General features: G+C 43.2%; 1 long non-coding RNA gene across 1 annotated transcript in view; it reads left to right on the top strand.

The window, feature by feature from the left end:
• LOC101750610 overlaps positions 1-12,941 on the top strand; it is a 478,463-nt gene that overhangs the window by 38,338 nt on the left and 427,184 nt on the right. The window lies entirely within an intron of this gene.

The raw sequence follows: 12,941 nt of genomic DNA, 5'->3' as shown, positions 1-12,941 counted from the left end.
TTCTGCAGGGTAATACACTGCATCCTATCCTTGCTTTTTTTTTTTTTCCTTGTTTTCATTAGTGGGAACAAGTGTTTCCGTGGGTGACTTGGAGTGTTGGGGGGAAAAACACAGGAGGGGAGATGTAATAACAGGCTCGGGATTGCTTGCTATGAGCTGATTCAAGCTCTGTAATGACTTCTTGAAACTTTTTGTATATACTTTCTCTGAAGAGTAATACAACATTGTATAATTATGACCAAAAGAGTGAATTTGTCACCCCCCCCCCCCCTCACCCCAGTAAATTATAGTGCTATAGAAACAGGGAGATAGACCTTTCTTTTCTCTGAAAGTTATCACAGAGTGAAAGAGGTGGTCTGGGGACATGCTATTAAGACTTCTCCCTTCTTTCATCATTTGATGGTGCTCCTTTCTGTTGGCCTTAACTGACAATCTTTGTTTTCAAGGAGAAACTCTGAAAAACAGCTTTCTCTGTGACAGGATACAGTTTGGTAGCAATACAGCTGAAAAGAAAAAATAAATGTGTTTTTTCAGCTCCTTTTCTAAGCAAGTTGCAGTACTGCTTTAATAAACTGAACTCAGCATAAGACTTTGAAGAATGAACGTTCCAAACATTAAAATTTAAATGCATAAACAAAACAGTTGTTTTTCAACCCAAGTACTCTGTAACTGGTAGTTTAAAAGCACTCATCTGATTTTCTTGCAAGCCAGAAGACTTGCATAAAAGCACTTCAGCGCTGCCATAATTGGATTTTACAGGCAGCAATTTGCATCATCCTTTACCTTTGCATTTTTATATGTGGAAACAGACCTGCTGCATCTCCTTTGAGGGTGGAAGAACTGGGAGGCTGAGGAGCTGTAGTTCCTTGAGGTCTTTGTGTGACTTCTCCACTTAAGGGTGTTTCAGTGGGAGGGGATTTGTGTGTGCAGGGTGTCAGGGCTGGCAGCAGGAGTAGGAAGTCACAGTGTGTTGCAAGGCAATTAGAGGTTCTGTTTCCTAATTCAGTTCCCCTTTTCTCATCTTTCCAGTCTGCAATATTCTAAGTAAAACATGAGGAAAACTAATTTTTTTTTAATTGAGGCAAAGACTGGAAGCAAGCTAAAACTTGAGCTCTACTTTGTATTCATGTTCTGAATTAATCCTAAAGTATGGCACAAACAGCCTGGTCTGTCCCTTTCTGATCTCATAGGGTGCCTCTTCCCCTGTGCAGAAGAAAGGAGCAATCCCAGAGCAGTGTTTAAGATGGCACTCATGTACAGCAGGTACTGTGTAATACAGGACACAAGATATACGAGTGGAAAGGGTATAATCATCTTGCATGACATCTGTGAAGACCTTTGGTTTTAAGTGTAAACCATGAACGTACAGTTTCTGAACTTAGAAGACAGCTTTCAGGCAAGTTATTTCTGAATGCAGTTCTATCATCAGATAATGAAAGGGTAACTGGATAAATTATAGCAAACCCTGCCAGAGGTTGCAAGGATAAGCGCCTCTGAGGAAGGAAAGAGCTTGCACCAGACAGAATCACCTAGATGTTTTTGGTGCTTGCTTGACTGTGGCTTCCTCTGCTAAGAAGGGTGCAAATTGCCATGAGAGTAGCAGTCATCCTGCATCTAGTCAATAATTATGAGGGTGCAACAGGCATATTATAGAGCAGCCTGGGACACTGGCATGAAGAGACGCTGGAAGAAGGATTTCCTGGCTGTCTTAGTCAGGCAAATCCAGCCTACCACTTCTACTGAGAGGAAACTAAGAACTATGAACCACCCTCTGGTTAGCAGGCAAGAGGGAAGACAGTGAAGCTGAGGTTCTGAGAGAAAGGTTTCTAATAGTCTTCCTTAATGAGGTGAATATTACCCGAGAGTAGAAAAGTACCTTTCATTCAGCAGAATGTAAGAGCTTATTCTCCTCCTGGTAAGAGGCAGCTGATAATAGCTTACTCAATTCTCTCCTTCTACCCATGTGTCTTTCTTCTCCTGGCCTTCGTGCTTGTCCAATGATCTCTTGGGTTGTCAGGGTTCCACATCAGAATTTACTGCTTTGTCCTTTTCAGACAGGAAATACTCTATTGTATGGTGTGATGTTTGTTCCTTCCTCTGTTAGTGACTGTTGTTTCTTGAGTGCATCCCTCCGCCTGTGGCAGGAGTCTCATGCTGCATGTGCTGACTTTTCTTTTTAGAGGAATACTACTGAGAGCATAACAGTGAGCTTGGGTCTCTTGAAGACAGTGCATCTCTGACTGCTTAAGATTAATGTGGCTGATCCTTTCAGTGTGAGTGGGTATTTATTAATAAAATCAATCTTATAATAGATGAATGAAGAGAAGGCTTGACTGTTAGCGAACCAGGGATGAGCAGCAGCATGGTGTCAGTGACTAAAGTTCAGCTGGGGTGAATCTGAGGTGCAGGACCCTTCCAGCAGGGTGCTGGAGGAGCACGATCCAATGTCAAGGTTCTGCATCAGTTGCACGTAGAGAGAACCTGGCACTAGCTGCTGCTTTGTCCCTAGAGCTCTATTTTTCCTGGAGATAATTATATGTATGTATGCACGCAGATATCCTGGATATATATGTGTGTGTGTGTGTGTGTGTATGTATATACATGTATATTTTAATTTGAGAGGGTGTTCTGTAGTGATCAGATCAGAAGACGAGTGACTTGGAAGGATTTGTGCAGATCTGGGCTTCTAGTCTCACCTACAGGAAATTCAAGTCCAAGACAGTGTTAATCGTAATCTAATTTAAATATGCACTCTGGCTGTGAGTGCAATTTCTTTCTTATTTTCTTTCTCTGGTATGAGATCTTATTAAATGTACACCTGTCATCCAGTTCTGTTTGTTGGCACTCTGTGGCTCAGTTACTGTGTAAGTTATCAAATTAACTTTTTTCCTTTCCATTATAATTACTGGTCTAATTAATAGTACAATAAAACTCTTCTACCCATTGGGAACAGCAGAAACTGCAAGGTGTTTCTTCTTGTAAGAGTGCCAGCACAGAGTAAGCTTCAGTTCAAATTATGGATGCTCAGCTAGCACTGAAAATATCAACTCATGGACCTGGCGCTGAGTCGTGTATTTTTTTTTCCTACCTCCGGATAGCAGTGGTGATCTGCAGGTTATATCCTTTCATGGTTAATCATGAGTAGTAATTCTGGCCAGTCTGATGTCATGGCGTAATCTTTAATTTGCACAGTGGGTTTTGCCTGCTGAACGTGAGTAAGGGGCAGTGCTTCGCAGAGGGTGCTGGTGGTGGTGCCGGATCCTGCTCCAGTTTTTTTCCCAAGATACGACTGTAGATGTCAGTGTTTAACTAGTGCAGTGCTCCTGACTGTTCTGCTGCATTAATTTAAGTCAACATTTGATTCTGGCTCTTTGCTGCAGTGGGGAAAAATGTGCTTTCAATCTGGGACTCGGTACCTGAAAAGAGCAGTCTCCTTCAATGAAACGACACTTGATTCAAGATTCAAAAGCCTTTTTCCCTCATTCATAACAAAATTCCCACAGCGACCTTGCATCTTGCCACAAAAAAAATAATCTGAATTAGACTTGTAAATATGTGCTGTTGATTGCAAGCTGTGTTTTTTCTCCATGCGATAGGATGGCATACACTGTTGCCAAATATTATTCATGAGAAGCATAAAATAGTTCTGCATGTTTTTCACTACATCCCAAATTTTTGATTAAGGATTTTCATCCCAGACTTGTATTGTTTGAGTCATGTTTTTAATGGGACAGCTGAAGCCCAGTGGGTCAGCTTGAAGGCTTCTGCTGTGGCAGAAGTCTGTAATAGCAGAACCCAGCAATTCTTTGCACAATATATGCAGTTTCTACTGTCTTAATTGTATAATCTGAAGTCCTGATTCTTATGCTTGATTTGAAGGGCACTGATGCTTTGTATTATCATTTTGAAAAGTGAAAGTGGGGGGAAAATTACCCAGATTTTGGAGCATCTGACAAACTGTGGAGCTGAATTTCCTGCTATGTGAAGGTTACAGATAAAAAACCAAACTTAGTGAGTATATATTGTTGTAGGTATGTTGAATGTATTGCAACACGACAGGTTAATTTATGCTCCCGTGCCTGATTTCCAGCATAACAGGCACTGCTTATTATAAAGGCCTTCCAGGCAAGTGCATCCATCACCACCCATGACATCCTTCAGCTAAAGAATGACGTGTAAATAGGACTTGAGTTCAGTGTGCTCTGATTGCCTAGTGCCAGAAGTAAACCCTGCAGAGCGCTTTCTGCTATATACATTAAAGTGCTTCTTCAGCATACCAGTTAAAATTTAAACAGACAAACAGCATCAGGTGCAGTTGGAGGAGAGAATGAATTCCGATGAGAAATCAAAGGGAAGATTCTTGTGAAAGAATGCTGGGGGGATGGGAGGGAAGAAGGTGGAGAGTGGGGCTCCTGCAAGGGGACAGGTGGGAAGTGGAGAGAGAATGAGTGTGTTTCAGCGAGAGCAGCTCCCAGCTGAGAGCATGGATGCTGCTTAACAAGGACCTGAATTGATCTCTTCTGAACCAGTGTGTGCAGTTCTGATGACCCGTGTCTGAGGAAAATAAACTGGTGCAAAGGAAGCCTGCTAGTGTGGTAAGGAGAATAGAGAGCTTGTTTTAAGAGAGGAGACTGGAAGGGGTTGGCTGGCTTGCTTAGTGTAGTATAACAAAGGCCAAGAGGGGAAACATTTGCTTATAAATACATCAAGGAGATAAATATGAAGCAAGGAGAAGGCTTCAGCTGGAGGCCACTTTAAGATTAGATATTAGTAAGGGCTGTTCCTGGCATGAGGGCAGGGCCATAATATGCCTGTGCTTTCCTTGTCCACAGAAGGGGAGGCCCTGATACAGCCCTCCAGTGGGTGTGCTGGCAGATACACCACTGTACTGAAGGTGGTGATTGGTGGGCTGAGGGCTGGCAAAAGAAGAGGTGCTTCCTTAGAGCAGGTTATCACAGAATCCTTAGAGTTGGAAGGGACCTCTAAAGGCAGTCCAGTCCAACTCCCCTGCAGTGAACAGGGACACCACAGCTAGATCACATTGCCCAGGGCCTGGTCCACCCTCGCCTTGAAAGTCTCCAGGGATAGGGCATCAACTACATCCCTGGGCAACCTGTTTGATTGCCTCACTATATAAGCCTGAAGAGAGTCTCTTGGAAGAAGAGAGCACACTGGTCATGATGCACAAGGACCTTCCAGATGGGAATCTCGTGACTTGATCCTGTACTCGTGTTTCTGTTAATGCTTATGGGCTCCAATGGAGCTTGCCACAGGCAGGAGGGTTTGCCCACGCAGATGTCAGACTAAAGCTTTTACAGAACCTTTTAACAGAAGGATTTCTCATTGTTTGCTTTGTGGCAGCCTGCCACTTCTAATCAAATCTAAACTCAGAGGGTTTTTTGGAGTATGGGAAGGCTCTGGGGTAGAGCTGGAAATAGCAATAACTCAGATGTCAATCAGAGAAATGTAGAATGGTTGAACCCCCAAAGGCATACTGTAGGTTCAGCTCTTGGCCAGCCTGAACTGGGCTCGATCTTCAGCTTGGCATCTCACATTTTGGGTGAGTGAGCTTATTTCCTGCAGAGTCCAATTTTTTGCTCTTCTGATCAGAAAAATCTCTGTTAAAAAAAAAAAATGAAAATATGCAAACCAGTATTGGAAACAGACATATGCTAACGAGATCTCTGAGGAAACTGTGTTGGAGGGAAAAGCTGAGAACAGTGTGTGTTTTGGAACAGTGCAGCTGGGTTTTGCCAGAGTCCAGGTGGTTGTTAAAGGTGCTCAGACTGCCACATCTATCTCCATTAATGTGAGGTGCAGGTTGTTTCCCTATATTGCAAAGTTGCATTTGTTTGCTTACATACAAAGGCAACTGCTGCTGGCTTAGTTGGTCTCTGAAATCCTCTAAAATCAGTTCAACTGTCACTGTACAAGTTGGGCATAAAAAGCAGTGGTTCCTTACTTATCCAAAGATTACAGTGTGCTGTGGGAAATAACTAAATGGCTAGCAAGATTTCTTAACTTCAAATATTAATTTCCATTGTTTCTGAACTTTTTTTGTTTGAATGCATGCTAGGAAATGCTACTTACATCAATAAAAGCCTGAGGCTTTATTAATGTAAAACTCTTAATTAAATCTGCTATCAGAAGAGATTTTTCATTGTTTTATGTACCTCTATAGAAATACATAGAAGTGAAAGAATAAGTGTATAGGGCCCAATCTTGCTATGTAAATGTGGGCAGTCCAAGGGTTCCTGAAGCAGATGCATTGCATGTGGCTCAAAATGGGGAGTGTGGAAGACCCACAGGCTTTTAACACTACACGGAGGCTATCCTCTTTCCATGCAACTAATTGCCAGTGGTTTAACTGGAGTGGCTTTGCCCTGCACGAGGTCTGCCTGAACCAGGTTCTGTCACTGGGAGCCCTTTAAATTGAAAGCTGACTTAAAGCTTTGCACTGAGCAGCTCTCAGGGGAAATGCTTCAGAGCAAAGAGCAGTAAAGAGGAAAAGTTTCCCTCAGGGAAGATTTTTCTGGATTATAGTCGAGCTTAGGAGGTACAGTGGTCCAGTTGCCTACAGGAAGCATGTGTCCAGTTTTCCTTATTGGACTGAAGTTTAACTATAGCTTGAGGCCCTTCTGTTCTTCAGCATCACGTAGAACAGCCTTTTTGCTTTGTGAAGGCATTGCCGAGGTAACTGTACTGCTGAAAGATATATCTAAATCCAAAAACATTAACTACATCCTATTTGTGTTGGCAAATTTGTTCTGTGTTTGTGAATCACCAGCACCTCCTACAATCAAACCTGGTCAGCTCTCTCTGCTTGCACGTTCCCTTTGACTGCCTGCTAGCTGATCTTAGAGCTTCTGTCACGTGGAAGGAACGTGCTGAAAGTCAAAGCTGGAGGTTCAGAAATCCACTGAGCTCTGTGCTTTTCCTGCCTCTTACAGGAATTGGCATCCAAAGTCCAAGCAGGCTGCATTTTTATGAAGAGTTTGCAGTAGGGAAAAATAATGCTCCGAGGGTTTCTACATCAACATTTCAGCTTGGATTAAGTACATTTGTTTACCTCATGGGACAGTCTTGGAGTGTATAACCAAGGTTCCCTTTAGATGAACCTGAACTACAGATGTGGTCTAGAATTGCATCTAATATACTCCAGTGACCAGTGGATGCTTTGGTCTGTGGGGCTAACTGGATTTTGCCTGAAAGTGGATCTCTCAAATGTGTGTAATGCAAATATTGTCCCTCTAGCACCAATTGCATGACTCCGTAGGTCTGCCCCCATTGTACTGTGCTACTTGTCAGAGCAGGCATAACCTGAGCTCCTTTAAAGTTAATAGTGAAGTACCACTTTGATCCACAAATTTGTTCAGTGTCAAGAAGATAATCCCACAGAATACACACAAATTGCTAATAGACAGCCATTCTTTATAACTTTGTGACTTACAGTTAAGACTTGTGTATATCTGGGTATTATTGGCATAAGTTACACTGTTGCCCAAGGTAGAACATTAATATTTCCTTAATCCACTTCAAAAACAACCACTCCAACAAACCAAACCTGGTTTTGGAACAGTCCTAAAACAAGCAGCCCAAATGGTTGTCCTGGGATGCCAGGCTCTTTGTGGTCATTTCTAACTGGTGAGATGCTTGGTGAAAAGCCAAGACTGCCATTCTCTTTCTGGTGTAAGAGAAATGCTCTCCTGCTGAAGCACTCTGTAGAACATGCTTCCTTTCTCCTGACACCTTGCTCTTCAGGTAGGATTGTGCTGCCCTTGACGTTAATGCCAGAATTCCTTTGGATTCCACCAGATAAAGCTTTTCTATTAGTCAGCCTTTGTCTGACATCAGGGCTGTGTTGCAGGAAAACCTCTGCCTGAATTTGCATATGCAGCATGTGGATTTACATATTTCCCTCTGATGTACTGTCCACCTTTTGTTCTTTTTACTTCCTTGTAGCAAAGCAGGATGTTGCTGTAGGTGGTAGAAACTGGTGACATAACACTGATTTGAGGCTCAGGGCTATGCTGGTAGATGAAATAGTATCTCATGCTCTGGCAGTGGGTATGGGCGGGGGGGAATCTTGTGACTCACTGAATCTGTATGTGGCAAGTTCTAAATTATGATCCCTATCAGTTTATGTGGGGCTCAGGGTCATTCTGGGCCGAGTGTTTCCTTTAACTTGATTTAAATTGTGCCAAGTCCCTGGGTTCTGGGGAGAAGAGGGAAGGTTGTGTAATTGCAGAGTATTAAAATCCTCAGGCAGGGTTAGTTCAGAATATGAAAACTCAATTACTGGTTCTGGCACTTGCTGATACATCACAGGTTTTCTTGCCACATGCCGCACACCACACAGTTTGAGTCAAACTCCTGGTTCATTGCATGCTGAAGCTGTAGTCATCCTAACTCACATCCAGCAGGCTTGTAAGAACAGCCCTGTTAGCAACTGGAATAGTTTGCATCAGCCTCTACCTGTAGTACTGAGGTACAAGCCATGGAGGTTACATAATGTGGCTTCTCAAGCAGGGTGAGGTTGGCTGCTTGGACCAACACTGTGCTGTAGCTTATTTCCATAGGTGAGCCCATACTGAGTTGGCAATGGGAGCTGTCACAGAATGGTGGGCTGTATGCGGTTCCCTTGTTTAAAATACACCAGCACTGGGACCTTTCTGTCAAAGGCTTGGCTTGTGGGGCTTCATCAAGGCTCCTTAAGAAAGGCTTTTCAGTGTTTGAGGTATTCAGAACGCTTGGGAACAGCACTGCTAATCCTCAGGAACTGTAAAGAATGGCAGAGGCATGCTCAGCAGAATGCAACACTACAGCTTACAGGCTACCACAGAACTGGAAATTAGATCTAGTTGTAAGCTTTTTCATTAATACAAGCATCCAAGTGACCTTGGGCAATTCCTTCCCCTTGCTTCTGTTTCTTTTTCTATCTTTTCTGTCCTTACTATCAGAACAGAGTGCTTTCCTGGCAAGAATTGTCTTTTATTTTGTGACCTCTAGCAGGAGAAGCGTGTACTTGTGGTTCACGCCTCTAGACATTTCTACAGTGCTAGTGAAAATAAGCTTTCACAGAACAGCACAATTGTGATCTTTCAGTATCCAGTTAGTGTGTAAACAGCATTCAGGACAAGCCTTTGAGGTCCTGTCAGGGAACTGGTAGGTATGCAAAGCTCACACAGCTTTGCTGCTGTGTTCTTTGGTGGTGATGGACTTTCTCCATGAGGGCATTGATAAGCTTAATGACTGCCAGGTTCTCCTCCATGTAAGATCCTCAGGCAAAAGGCAGCATGCAAATATGAAACACATCTTCGGAATGGCTTCAACCTTTAGAATTTTGGGCGTGAGTAAGTGTGTGACCAACAGCAGCAGAGTGCCTGCAAGAAATTCTTTCTTGGTATGTGTTTTGAGTTCTCTGTTAATTGGTTGGAGTACAGCTAGTCCTGAAGGTGGGCGGACAAGCCTCTGAAATTGGTCTTTTGGTGCAAGGTACCGTCTCTTGTTACAAGTATGCTAAAATGTCTTGATGTTGTTCCAGTGCTTATCTGCTTCCGCAGTGAATGACTTCATCCTGAACTGGTGACAGCAGCAATGCCACACAGGCTGCCTGCTTACACCGGCTGCTTTGAGGTACCTACGTTCTGGGAGTGGCTCAACAGATATTTGTCTGCAGATTTTGCATGCAGTGAAGTTGTACCACTGTTGTAAGTTATCCTTAACACTGTACATGTTGCACCTGGGAGAAGCTTTTGCTTCTGAAATTGTCTCTGAGTCTCCAGAACAGCCTGTGTAAGTGAACGTAGCAGCAATGGACTTCTTTAATCGCTTGTGCTCCTCATTCTGATCTCAAATGTGTATTTTGAGCTCACATCTAAACTTGTTAGTATAACAATAATTCAGATACTATGACCTGTGACCATCATTGTAGAAGACTATCTTGCTCACACCTATGGAGTGTCTCTTCGCTACCAGTAACAGTACAAAGCATTTGCTTTCTGACCAAAAGCTTAGAGTGAAGATAGCCTGTTGATACTTATAACTACTACCTCCTGTTTTAGGATGACTTTCATATAGTTGAATAACTTGAGTCTAATTTTTTTTTCTTGACCTTTGTTAGCATCTCTGTGCTGAGATCTCATCTCTAATTTACTGGATCCTTGTGTGTCTTGTGGGGATGGTGCCTGTGTAGCTTCAGGGACATTCTGAAGGGTTCTGATAGCTGTTGGTGTGTTGAGTCTTAACTCTGAGCCCTAGTGCACGTATTTGTAATGAACACGAGCAAATTTAACAAGAAGAGCTCTACAGTTGTGTCATGCTTTCTTGGATCGATGGAGCATATGGCACTTAAAGTGGCTGGGAATGTACTGGAATTGCAAATCCTCCTGCCCTTTCCAGGTGACAGGGACAGGGCCCAAATACAGCCTTACGTTTACTTAAATTGCCATGTCAACTCTGCTAAGCATGATGCAAAGTGGTATTGACTTGTCTTCACATAACATTTTTGTCTCAGCCAAGCCTGGACAGTGTATATCTTCCACTTGAGAAAGCAACCTCTCTACCCCAAGCCCCAGACAAATCCCACAACTGGTTTCGATGAACATGTTTCTGTTTCAGTGATAGGCAAATGTCTGCTTTATTAAATGCTATTTTATTAAAGAACTGTGTGAAGATCAAGGAAGCATTAGTCCTGTAAGTCTTGAATTATTCACAAAATCTCCCCAGGTTCCTGAAAAACTGGAACAATAAGTAACACTAAAAGTTGGGCTGGTCGATAACTTCAAAGATATGCTAATTGGCATAAAAAGAACTGATAACTGCAGAAATAACTTGTTGATTTGGTTACTGATTCTGTCTGTAATATTTCTTTGAGCTCAGACAAATTTAGCAATTTCATGTGGCTTTCTCTGACCCTAGAGTTTTTTCTACATTGTACATATATTTGATGTTATTAGATTTGCTTGCAGTAATCCTTAGGGATATGTAGTCTTTCTTACCATAAGATCAGTAGTGCTTTCTTGCTAACAAGCTTTTTTGAGGATAATAATTCCAAATATATTGCACTCGGTATAAAGCCCTGTAAGTGTTAATTGAAACAGATTGAGGTTTGCACCTTCTGTTAGAATGTTATTCAGAATGATAGAAAATAAGCTCTATGCAGGACTCTTTTTGGTCAGACATCACAAACACAAATCTTACCCGTCATAGGCTGCAGTTATACAAGATACTTTTTCAGATTTATAGCTGGCAATGGATGTGGTACGTGTTGGTAACTGTTGGTATTCTAATGACAGCTGTAGTGAGTGAGAACAAATGCTGATATAATCAGTGTGGAGGATGATGTGCATACGGAATAGTCCAACTTGGATGTAACTGAGCCATTAATTTGAATGCAGTCATGTTCTTTTGAATCTGTTTGGTGGCTGTTGGCTGGTATGCATGGCATTGCGGGGACGGGAACTGTCTACCTGCTAGGTTACTGTCACTGTAATTCCCAATAGAGGAATTCTGCGTCATGTAAAATAGCCTCAGTGACTTTTTCAGAGGCTTGAGGAAATATTAGTTCTAATTCTTAGAGTTGTATAAAATGCCCTTTCAGTGCAGGGAAGCACAGCACAGCAAACGTCCCCTGCTTGGGCACTGTAGAAGAGCTCACTCTGACCTGCTTGTTGTTTTGCTTGTCTTGTTAGCTGTGGCATGTGATATAAGCAGCACAAAGTGCTTGTTTCTCTGGTGTGCCCTTCTCTGCTACCACTGGTGTTGGGGGCTAATACATCAGTGACTGCACCCCGATGGCTGGGGCTCCTGCACAGGAGCAGGGTGTTTGGCTGGGCTGCGCCCTGCTGCTGGGATCTCCTCGCCAGACATCCCAGCAGATGCTCTGTATTCTCCCATGGAAGCAAAAGCATCTGGAAAGTTGATTTATTCCAAGCCTGGAGATTTCTGCAGCATAAGGCTGTATCCCTAGGTGACATGAAGGCAGTGTAGCTGAATGCACAAGGGCTCTGCTGGGAGCCCTACTGCTTGCTGGCCCTGGGCGTGCAGAGATGAGCGGGGAGCAGTGAGCATGACTGTCAGCCTACTGGGCTGTGTTCAGGCTGTAGAAATAGCTCCCACCACTTTATCTGTGGTGGTCTGAGGGCTGTGTACCATGCTACTGCTACTGTGTCCAGCCCAGAGCTGCAGTCCGCAGCTGCTGAGTCCTCCTTTGTGTAAGAATTCAGCTGTACCAGGAAGGTACATTGCAGAGCACCTAGACAAAAACCTGTGCTCCTGATAGCCTTTTTCTGGTGACCACTTGGAACAGGAAGTATATCTTTGTAGCTGCTTATTAATGTCTGATGGAATGGGCCAACCAGCAGGATGTTTGCACATACATGATATATTGATACATGTTTGCATGGATAAGCCCCTCGAACTGGGGGTAAATATCTGACTTTCCAGCCTAAAAAGAGGCTAAGGTAGTTTATTCCCTGAAAAGCTGTTCTTTTGTACAGTTGCCATATGACAACTGTCTGTAAGTATTCAAGATGGGAGGACAGAACCTGGTAAGCTCCTGGCTTGGAAATAACTGCCACAGGGCTGTGAGAAATGCAAGCATGTGGAAGCCTTGGTGGAGCTTGGTGTCCATGGGTTACAGTGTAAGGGCCACCTCCTATGACTCTTGTTACGGGTCTGCAAATCCAGTGCTGAATTCACTTTCCAGCACCCAAGGACTATGTATATTTGTTTTAGAGTAGAAATGCAGATTGTGATGACTTTTTCCTTCTCCTGTACCTCTCTAAACCTTTGGGACAAAGTCATTTCTGCTGCAAGCCTTACGTGCTGAGGAGCCAGTCTGAGGATGACTCAGTGTGTGCATAATAAAAAAGGTTAAAAGAGATAAATGCTGAGAACTGTGGCTCCAGCCCTCTTTTGAATTCTGGCCTTCAGGATGA

Source organism: Gallus gallus, chromosome 4 (genome assembly GCF_016699485.2).
Source record: "Gallus gallus isolate bGalGal1 chromosome 4, bGalGal1.mat.broiler.GRCg7b, whole genome shotgun sequence".
Taxonomy (NCBI): Eukaryota; Metazoa; Chordata; class Aves; order Galliformes; family Phasianidae; genus Gallus; species Gallus gallus.
This window is presented reverse-complemented; position numbering and strand designations above follow the sequence as displayed.